Genomic DNA, 10,246 nt, shown 5'->3' on the forward strand with positions numbered 1-10,246 from the left:
TCGTTACAACCGAGGTATGCAGCAAAGCATTTGTGAAGCCACAACACGCACAACCTTGAGGCGGATGGGCTACAACAGCAGAAGACCCCACCGGGTACCCTTCATCTCCACTACAAGTAGGAAAAAGAGGCTACAATTTGCAAGAGCTCACCAAAATTGGACAGTTGAAGACTGGAAAAATGTTGCCTGGTCTGATGAGTCTCGATTTCTGTTGAGACATTCAGATGGTAGAGTCAGAATTTGGCGTAAACAGAATAAGAACATGGATCCATCATGCCTTGTTACCACTGTGCAGGCTGGTGGTGGTGGTGTAATGGTGTGGGGGATGTTTTCTTGGCACACTTTAGGCCCCTTAGTGCCAATTGGATCGTTTAAATGCCACGGCCTACCTGAGCATTGTTTCTGACCATGTCCATCCCTTTATGGCCACCATGTACCCATCCTCTGATGGCTACTTCCAGCAGGATAATGCACCATGTCACAAAGCTCGAATCATTTCAAATTGGTTTCTTGAACATGACAATGAGTTCACTGTACTAAAATGGCCCCCACAGTCACCAGATCTCAGCCCAATAGAGCATCTTTGGGATGTGGTGGAACGGGAGCTTCGTGCCCTGGATGTGCAGCCCACAAATCTCCATCAACTGCAAGATGCTATCCTACCAATATGGGCCAACATTTCTAAAGAATGCTTTCAGCACCTTGTTGAATCAATGCCACGTAGAATTAAGGCAGTCCTGAAGGCGAAAGGGGGTCAAAAACAGTATTAGTATGGTGTTCCTAATAATCCTTTAGGTGAGTGTATGTCAGAGGTCGCACGCCTCTGGAGCAACCAGGGGTTAAGTGTCTTGCTTATGGGAATTTAACCCGGGTCTCTCACACCATAGGCATCCATCACCACCCTAGCTGCACCAGGAGGAACGCACCAGGAGGAACCCAGGGCCCACTGTACCAGTGTAATGGCTGACAATGGCTATGAAGATTTCATCCTGGTACATAATAGCAGTCAGGGTACAGTTAGCTAGCAAGTGGTGGTCTTTGCGACCCTCCAAAAATATGCCTCCCCAGACCATCACTGACCTACTGCCAAACTGGTCATGGTGGATGATGTTGCAGGCAGCATAACATTCACCACGGCATCTCCAGACTCTTTCACGTCTGTCACATGTGCTCAGTGTGAACCTGTTCTCATCTGTGAAGAAAAAAGGCACCAACGGCGGACCTGCCAATTCTACTGTTCTCTGGTGAACGCCAATTGAGCTGCATGGTGCTGGGCTGTGACCACAAATCCTACAAGAGGATGTTGGGCCCTCAGGGCAAAGTTTGGTCAGAAACATCCACACCAATATCTCCGCCGAAGGTCATTTTGTAGAGCTCTGGCAGTGCTCCTCCTACTCCTCCTCGCATAACGTAGCAGATACCGGTCCTGCTGCTCGGTTGATGCCTTTCTACAGCTCTGTCCAGCTCTCCTCATGTAACAGCCCACATCCTGGTATCTCCTCCATGCTCTTGAGTCTGGTGGGAGACGCAGCTTGAAACCTGGGTCTGCAGTTGGGTCACTTGGTGGAGCATATGTCACATATGCAGGGCTGGGTCCTTATTGTGGCGGCCCGGATTCAGGTCCAGCCTGCGGCCCTTTGCTGCATTTCGCCCCCTCTCTTTCTCCTGCATTTGCTGTCTCTCTTCAGCTGTTCTTTACAAATAAAGGCAAAAGTCGACAAACATATCTTGAAACAGCAACACTTTTTGTAATGGCACGTATGGAAGAGCTGGACTACCTGTGCAACCTGAATGGGTTGCAGGTACCGCCTCATACTACCAAGCAGTTACAAAGATACTATCAACACGCAAAACTAAAGAACAGTCAGTCAGGAAGGATATGGAGAGAGCAACTGTCTGTGGCCACCATCTGCCAAATGTGGAGCCACTTACCCTACGCTGTAGTCTGATGTGCACCTTCCCAAAAATGACTACGTCGGGCGATGCAGCCTGGAAAAATTGTGATTGGTTGGCTTGGTAGCATTCCCTCAGGAAGGGATGGCTGCTGGGGAGTGCAGATACGCCCCATCTGGGACTACATTTTAATAACTGGTTTCCAACCTTTTGGCTTGTGACCTAACCATTCAAATAAAGCTTTGCTTGCTTCAGTCACATCTTCTGACTATTTTCAAGCCAGTGCTGCCACCACTAATGACGTAGGACTGGCCTGTTGGGATTTTCTGTTCTGTAACGGTATAACAAGTCAGGTGTTTCTGCACCCGACAGTTATACCAAAAGTCCACTATTTTGTTCCGTCATCTGCCCTACATCAACTTCCACTGGAAGCACCTCAGACACATTAGCCTGCCCCAGGTTATTGAGTTGTTGTTAATTTGTAATTTTTGTGCTTCTACTACCTTCTTTACATCTTTACCTTCTCTGACCCCGTTTTGTTCCATCTTCTGCATGGCTGCATATCCCACAGGGAGCATTTCAGAATGAGAGCATTTTGCCTGCCTGATTTTGCTGACCTGTTTAGATTTTGTTGATTTGGTAATCAGTAGGCAATGTAGTTAAGCCATTGATGTTTTATGATCGGAAGTCTGCAATGGGTGTTTAATTTCGAAAATTCTGTGTCGGGAAACCTGGGCGATGTTGTGGAACTGCTAATCCACATGCTGAATTACTGCAAGCTTTATTTCCTACTTTGTTTTGGGATCCAAGGTAAAAACCTGGAGTGGACTTTTGAGTTGTCTTTGTTGGTGATTGTGAACTGAATTGGACTGAAGTGAGTTGGGGTATTGGGAGAAGACTGAACCGACATTTAGTCGGAGGACTAACAACCAACAAACCTTAATCACTATAAATAACAATTTTATTTATATAGCACACTTAAAACAACCAAGGTTGACCAAGGTGCTTCACTGGTTAAAATACAACAAGACACTACTTACACAGTAAAAGTACAGCAATAAAACATTATAATATACAGTATACGGTATATAGTGATATTAAAATTGCCAGGAATAACAACAGACTTAACTCGAAGGAAATGCCAAAGAAAAGAGATGTGTTTGAGAGCTGGGCCGTTCTGATATGGACTGGCAGGTTGTTCCACAGGTTAGGGGCAGCTACACTAAAGGCTGGATCACCTCTGGTTTTAAGTCTGCTTCTGGGTACATCCAGGAGGAGGAGATGGGTGGATCTCAGCACTCTAGATACAGTATGAACATGAAGAAGCTCTGTTAAGTACAATGGAACCAATCCATTTAGGCATTTAAAAGTTAAAAGTAAGATTTTAAAATCAGTCCTGTAATGAACAGGAAGCCAGTGGAGGGAGCGCAACACAGGTGTGATGTGGTCCCTCTTCTTCTTTCCTGGCAGGAAGAGGACAGCAGCATTTTGGACTAACTACAGGTGCTGAAAAGATGACTTGTCTAAGCCCACATATAAGGATTTGCAATAATCAAGGCGGGAAGTTATAAAGGCATTAATCACCCTCTCTATATCTTTAGGAGGGAGATAGGCCTGTACCTTGGCTATAGTTCTCAACCATAAGCGGAGGTAGCGTGGGTGCATGGGGGCGGCCGACCCGGGGCCAACACCGGTAGGGCGCCCATTACGTGGACTATGAAGTTTAGCTCAGCTGATTATAGTGGACACAAACAATCAACAACAATATGCGATGATATACTTGATCAGGAGAATTCAGCAGCTCTTATCAAATGAAACAGTCTCTTCACTCATGGTTTCAATGGCAAACCACCACAAGAACGACAATCACCAACAAACACACTAGATTATAAGGAGACATGTTTTAATAAACATAAATCATAAAGTAACATTTGCATTTCATACAAATGACAAACTTATTAGCACATTTTAACAAAACTCCCGTCACCCTCATGCATCATGGGAATTCTGAAGGAGGGGCGTAGGCTGCTTGTGCGCAGTGGTGTTTATTTACGGCGTCAAAGTCCACTGGAAGCCTCTCAGAAGCATTTTAGCAGCGCAGCGTGCAGCCTGCCCCACGTTCATGACTTGTTTTTAATTGTCCTTTTTGTGCTTCTACTACAAGTTTTTGTTTCTCGTCTTGACGGGTGCATCTAGCAACTACCACAGGGAGCATTTCAGAATAAGAGCGTTTTACCTGCCGGACTTTGCCGACATGTTAAGATTTTGTTGATGTGGTGATTAGTGCTTGCTTTTTGTGCTTCTACTATGATTAAGTAGCTATGTAGTAAAAATGTAACTTTTTTGTCTGATTTAACTGTGTTTATTGTTGATATACGATCGGAAGTCTGTAACAGGTATTTTACTTTGAAAATTGACCGTTTCTCTGACATTTCTGTGTCTGACTTCCTGCCCGGTTCATCTGCGTTGTGCTGCTCGACACTGCTTGACGCTGGGACGATTACTGGACGCACTCAGTCTATGGACGCACTGCAGCGCTTCTGGTGTGAGCGTTTAATGGAATTGAAACCACCTAAGTGCAGTACCTTTGATTCCCACACAATTTTCCAACCGTGACAAGAGGATTGAGTGGTCAACAGTGTCAAAGGCAGCAGTGAGGTCTAAGCACTAGGATGGCAGAGACTCCTGAGTCAACAGTTAAAATCAAGTCATTAAAAACTCTTAAAAGTGCCATTTCAGTGCTGTGACGGGGTTTGAAGCCAGACTGGAACTTTTCATTAACATTATTATTATTAATTAAAAAGGTTTGCAGCTGGGTAAAAACTACTTTCTCCAGGACTTTAGATAAGAAAGACAATTTAGAGATGGGCCTGAAGTTAGAGAGAACAGAGGGGTCGAGCGGACGGAACATAACCAGAGACAAGACAGGTACTTATCAGTGACAAAATACATGATCCAACGGTATCAAAGAGTTGTGTAATCAGACGAGAGGGAATGCTGTCTGAGGGACAATTTGTGGGCCGCAGATGATGGACCACCTCAGTTAGGGAGGAGATTGATATGGACTCAAATTGATCTAGGACTGCAAGGCACTTAGGAGGAACAGAGGGATCATGGTCAGAGGATGTGGTTACAGAAGATCGAAGAGCAAAAATCTTCAGAACAAAGAATTTTAGGAAAGAGTCACAGAGGTCCAATGTAGGTGTAATAGAAAAGTAAATTAAAAAGAACCTGTGGCCTGTGACAGTTGTTGGCTACCAGCTTAGAAATAAAATCAGATTTTGCAGATTTTACAGCTCTCTAGTCCAAGATGTTTGTGCAGGTTAAATGAAAAAGAGTAATAAGCTCCATCAGCTCCAGTAGCATCACCTCCATCCAAGTTATAGAGCACAGTCTTTGAAAGCAGCAGAGAACTGTGCTGGGGTTTGACTGTTATTTACACGACAGCAGCATGCAAAAGGAGATTTGACCACAGAACATGGGACTGTAAATCCAAACTGTCTGGTTTTGAGGCCCGCTGCAGTGTGCGCAGATTAGCCATATTCACACCACATCGACAGTCTGGCCGAAGTTTCTTCACCGACGTCGGGTTTCCCAGCCCGGTGTCGGCCTTCCCAGCCCGCGTGTCAGGCCGGGAGGAAGGTGGAACAGCGTTGGAGGAACAGCACCCGAACCAGATGCTGTCACCAAGGCAGCAGATGCTTGACCCATCGACAGATGTTGTGAAGCCAAGTCGGCAAGAAGGAAGCCCACAACAGGCAATGACACAACAGCAGTCGGGCGTGGGAAGACAAGTCGAATCCATCCTCTGATCACCGGCAGCTACAGACAGCGGGGTGAGGCAAATCCAAGGACCTCAGGTAAGCCTTGAGGCGAACAAGCACTCCGGCACGCTTTCCACGTCTCCTGTGGCGCTTTTTCCGGGGAGGATCACACGGGACACAGCGCAGGTAGTCTGGGATGTTGGACAACCATGGGGGAGGCCTCCAGCCTGTTCTCCCAGACCATCTCTAGACAGCCCCAAAGCCTCACAGGACGCTAGGATGTCAAACAAAGTTTGGCGATCATAAACGAGAAGGATAGTTTCATCCTGGCAGCAAAAACACAGAAATAAAGCAGCAGCAAACAAAAGGCAGATGCAGCGTGATGCTGACAGACGGCTTGCCTTACACACTGGCGCCATCTGATTAAAGGGATAGTTAAGGTTTTTTGAAGTGGGGTTGTAAGAGGTACTTATCCACAGTCGGTGTATTATGTGCAGTAGATGGCGGTCGGCTCCAGTTTGGAAAAGCAGAGAGCTGTACCAACACAGAAGCAAAGCAATGTACTGCTGTGGAAAGGGTCAGCAGCAAAACATATTTTAGCCACCTATAAGAAGGCCCGCTGAAAAAAAACAATCAGTTCAAGTGTAGGCTGCGTGTTTAATACTTTCAGCCATTATTTTTGGAACCACATTTCTCAACCGTAGAACTTCAGTATTCCTATGCGTAAGCTAAACTTGATTCGCAAGGTCAGCTGTTTGGGTTGGACTTTCAGCAGTTTATCAAACAGACAACAAAAGAAAATGAGTGCCTATGACATCAACAACAAAATGCTGTTCACTATTGAGACAAGGGGATACCTTTTCAAACCAGAGTATACAGAAGAAGAACTTGGAGACTGAACGAGAGAGAGAGAGGGGAAACATTTCTTTACTAGTTGTTTACTAAGTGTGGTCATATCTTAAAAAGCTCATAGTACCTTACTACTCGACCAGAACACTGCACTCCCGGAATGCACCTGTGGTTCCTATGGTCTCCAAAAGTAGACTAGGAGCCAGAGCATTCTGCTATCAAGGTCCTCTCCTGTGGAACCAGGTTCTACTTTGGGTTCAGGAGGCAGACACCGTCTCCACATTTAAGAGTAGGCTAAAGACTTTTCTCTTTGATAAAGCTTATAGTTAGGGCTGGCTCAGGTGAGTCCTGAACCATCCCTTAGTTATGGCTCTGTAAATAAAACACAAAGAATGTGGCTCAGTGTGAGCCCCAGAACATTGTTCCAGCCAATCAGCAACAGGTGGAATAAGTGATTGTGCATATTAGTAGTGGGAGAGAGAGTTCAATACACTGGTGCATTGGAACATGCTGATACTCATTATGTGACACTAGGCACTCACAAGAAGGAGAAATGGCTGAGAAACAGTCAAAGAAGAGAAGTTGTGAAGAGTACAAATTAAGTTATTATAACCAAGCAAAGGGAAGACCCGTGTTAACATTGGTGAGGCGTTTCAGTGCTGGAGAACCCTCCAAGATTTGAAAGGAATGAAAACCAACGTGGAGCTCGCTCCATTTCTGTGAGTAACGTTAAGCCTGATTTATACTTCTGTGTCAAGTCTACACCATAGCCTACAGCTAAGTTACGCATGTAGCCATGCATTTATACTTGTGCGTTTGTGTCTGCGTTGTTCTACAATTACATCACAGCACTATAGCACCCACTGTGTTGACTTTTGCTTGCTGAGCTAGCTAACTTCAGGTTTAGCCCTCTGCTAACTTGAAAGGGGTTAAAATGAAAATTACCATAAACATTTTAATTACCATGATAACCTGGTATGGTTAACCGCGCTGTTATAATCTCACGGCAAACACTGTCCAGCGTCTCCCAGAAGCAGGTGCCCATGTGCAGAATGCAACGTGGGTTTGTTTGGGTCAATGAAGGCGGAAGACAACGCTGCAGAGGTTTTTCAGTCAATCTGAAGTCTGGTCGTATTTTAGTTTTTATGAGAGCGCTGAGGGAAACTAGATTGAAGAAAATAACCCTATAGTGAACGCAGGGTGAGCTAACTTTTAGCTTTGGTTTGTCTCTCTGACTTGCTAACAGCGTGTAAACTGAAGCTCTCAGTGTTGCTGCTCTTGTAAAAACGTGCGTCGTGTGTCGGCAGAGTCTATTCGTCCACTGCACATGAGAACACGTTACGCAGTTCAGTCAACCAACCAGCATATCTAGAAACGCTACAGACTCCTCTGTATTTATGACAGTTTTTGGGCTCATTACAGTTACTATCACTGTCTTCTAAAGACTTGTTTTCATGTAATTGTGCACAGGGTCATTGTATTACCTATAGAATATAAAATATAAAGTCTTGATAATGCACACAGATGATTTTCATGTGTTTATAAAAGGTATTTGATGTTATTTTATTTTTTATGCAAACAAAATGGCAATTGAATTTGTAGTTTTCAATATAAAACTTGTTGAAATGGTGTCAGTGTGTGTATCAGTACATTTTAATCTTTTTTGGCACATTTGTACAATACAGTGATAATACTGATAACCGTGATAATTTTGGTCACTATAATCGTGATATGAAATTTTAATACCGTTTCATCCATACAAACAATAGGTCAGTACTGTCTTGTCTATTTGATAATGTCTGTGATGGCTGATCCCAACAGGTTAGCTTTGTTAGCTTTGCCACAGCAGTAACCGAGCTAAAAGTAGTTACATTACTTGGCGTGTTTGTTGTTATATGATAGTATTTGTCCGTAAAATGTTTTATGGCAATGAAGACCTAAAAATACAAGTTTTGCTATGACAGTGGGATTCCGTGGATTGGTTCATAATACAAAAGGCTATGCTAGGTAACATAATCTTGAGGACTTGGCGCTATGTCTAGATTTTTGGAGTTTGAGCTTGTTAATAATCAATCATTGAACTTGTCAGTGAATAAACAGACCTTAAAGATAAGAGGCTTGTCTGTATTATTTTGTTTATAGAGTATATATAGCGACAGATGTTGCTGCAGCAGCCAGTCGTCTGTGTGATGTTATTGTTAGGATAGAACCAAACTTTTAAGAAAAAATTTCTTTACCTTTTTAAAGAATGATGTTGAATTTAATTTTATTAACTTAATCTTATTTAATGCTTATGTGCATTTAGGTACTTTGACATATTGTTATTTTATAACAATATGACTGCTTTGCTTTACATTGTAATTATTGCTGTCAACACATCTCTCATTGTAGTTATCTGTATGAACCTATGTACCTTTTTCTGTCTTTTTCTCTTCCATGAGAAACATCCTCAAGTGTGTGTTGCCCTTTTCCAGGTGGGAATGAGAGCAGTGTGTTCGTCAGTTTGATGGCCTCATTTGTAGATCTGTTGGGTCAGTATGCAAATTGGAGGGGGTCCAAGGTAGCAGGAAGAATGGAGCAGATGTGGGTTCTGACTGGCTGCTCAAAGCACTTCATGGTGACGGAGGTGCTACAGGGCGGTAGTCATTCAGGCAGCTGATGGAAGGTTCAGGAGCTTCTTCAGTACAGGAAAAATGTTGGGTAGTTTGATACAGGTGGTAGCTGCAGACTCGTTCCTGGTCGGCGCACCCCCTAAGGACATGGCCTGGAATGCCATCAAGCTCTTTTGACGTCTGCGTGTCCACCTTTTGACAACTTCTCCTCACTTCGGCCATGCTTAGGGACAAAGTGCAGTTGTTCGGGTCCTCAAAAAGCCTATCAGAAGGAATGGTGATGGTTTCCTCAAACCATGCATAGAAAGTGTTGAGCTCATCAGGGAGAAAGGCAGCAGGCTGCTCATTATAGCTGTTTCTCCCTTTATAGTCTGGGATGGACAGGCAGCCTGTCCAGGGAGTACCTCGCCTCTCGCCTATCAGCCTCGATTGGCTCAGCTGAATAAATTGGTTCCCTGCGATACCGCCTTTTGCCTGGTATCAGCTGGGATTGTCTCCATTCCCCCATGACCCTGTACGCAGGATAAGCCGCTGACGATGGACGGATGGATAATTTGTTGGATCTAATTTTGTAAGTGCATGTCATAAAACATGCAAATTTCGATATTTTTAATGTTGTAGTACTTGAGACTTTGGTCTTCAGACAACTTTTTGATGGTCTTGATCTCATCTTGGACTTGTCCGCATTTATACTCGGTCTTGTCTCGGTCTCGGACATTGAAGACCAGTCAAGAATATCATAAAATTGCTTGTGCATTTTCTGATTTATTTGTTAACATTTAGGATGGAGATCATTAATTTTTATTGATACTGATACCCTTATTGAGACTACTTAACGATCCAATTCTTTATTAATACCACTATCGATACTTTACTATTATTTAGTGATGGTTATTTAGTAAGACCAGACGGGCATGAGGTAGGCTGCACGGTATGAGGAAAATATTCAATGTGCGATAATATATATTGAGATGACATATCACTTGCGATAAATAAAAATATATTAACTGCCTGGTTGTTTTTAAATTTTATATTTTAAATACAGCTAAATGTCGTGTGATTGCACAAGCTTTGTGGTGTGCTGCTCAAAATGTAAATTATTATCTAACCAGATGCAAAGATTCCTTG

The sequence above is a fragment of the Micropterus dolomieu genome, linkage group LG17 (genome assembly GCF_021292245.1).
Source record: "Micropterus dolomieu isolate WLL.071019.BEF.003 ecotype Adirondacks linkage group LG17, ASM2129224v1, whole genome shotgun sequence".
Classification (NCBI taxonomy): Eukaryota; Metazoa; Chordata; class Actinopteri; order Centrarchiformes; family Centrarchidae; genus Micropterus; species Micropterus dolomieu.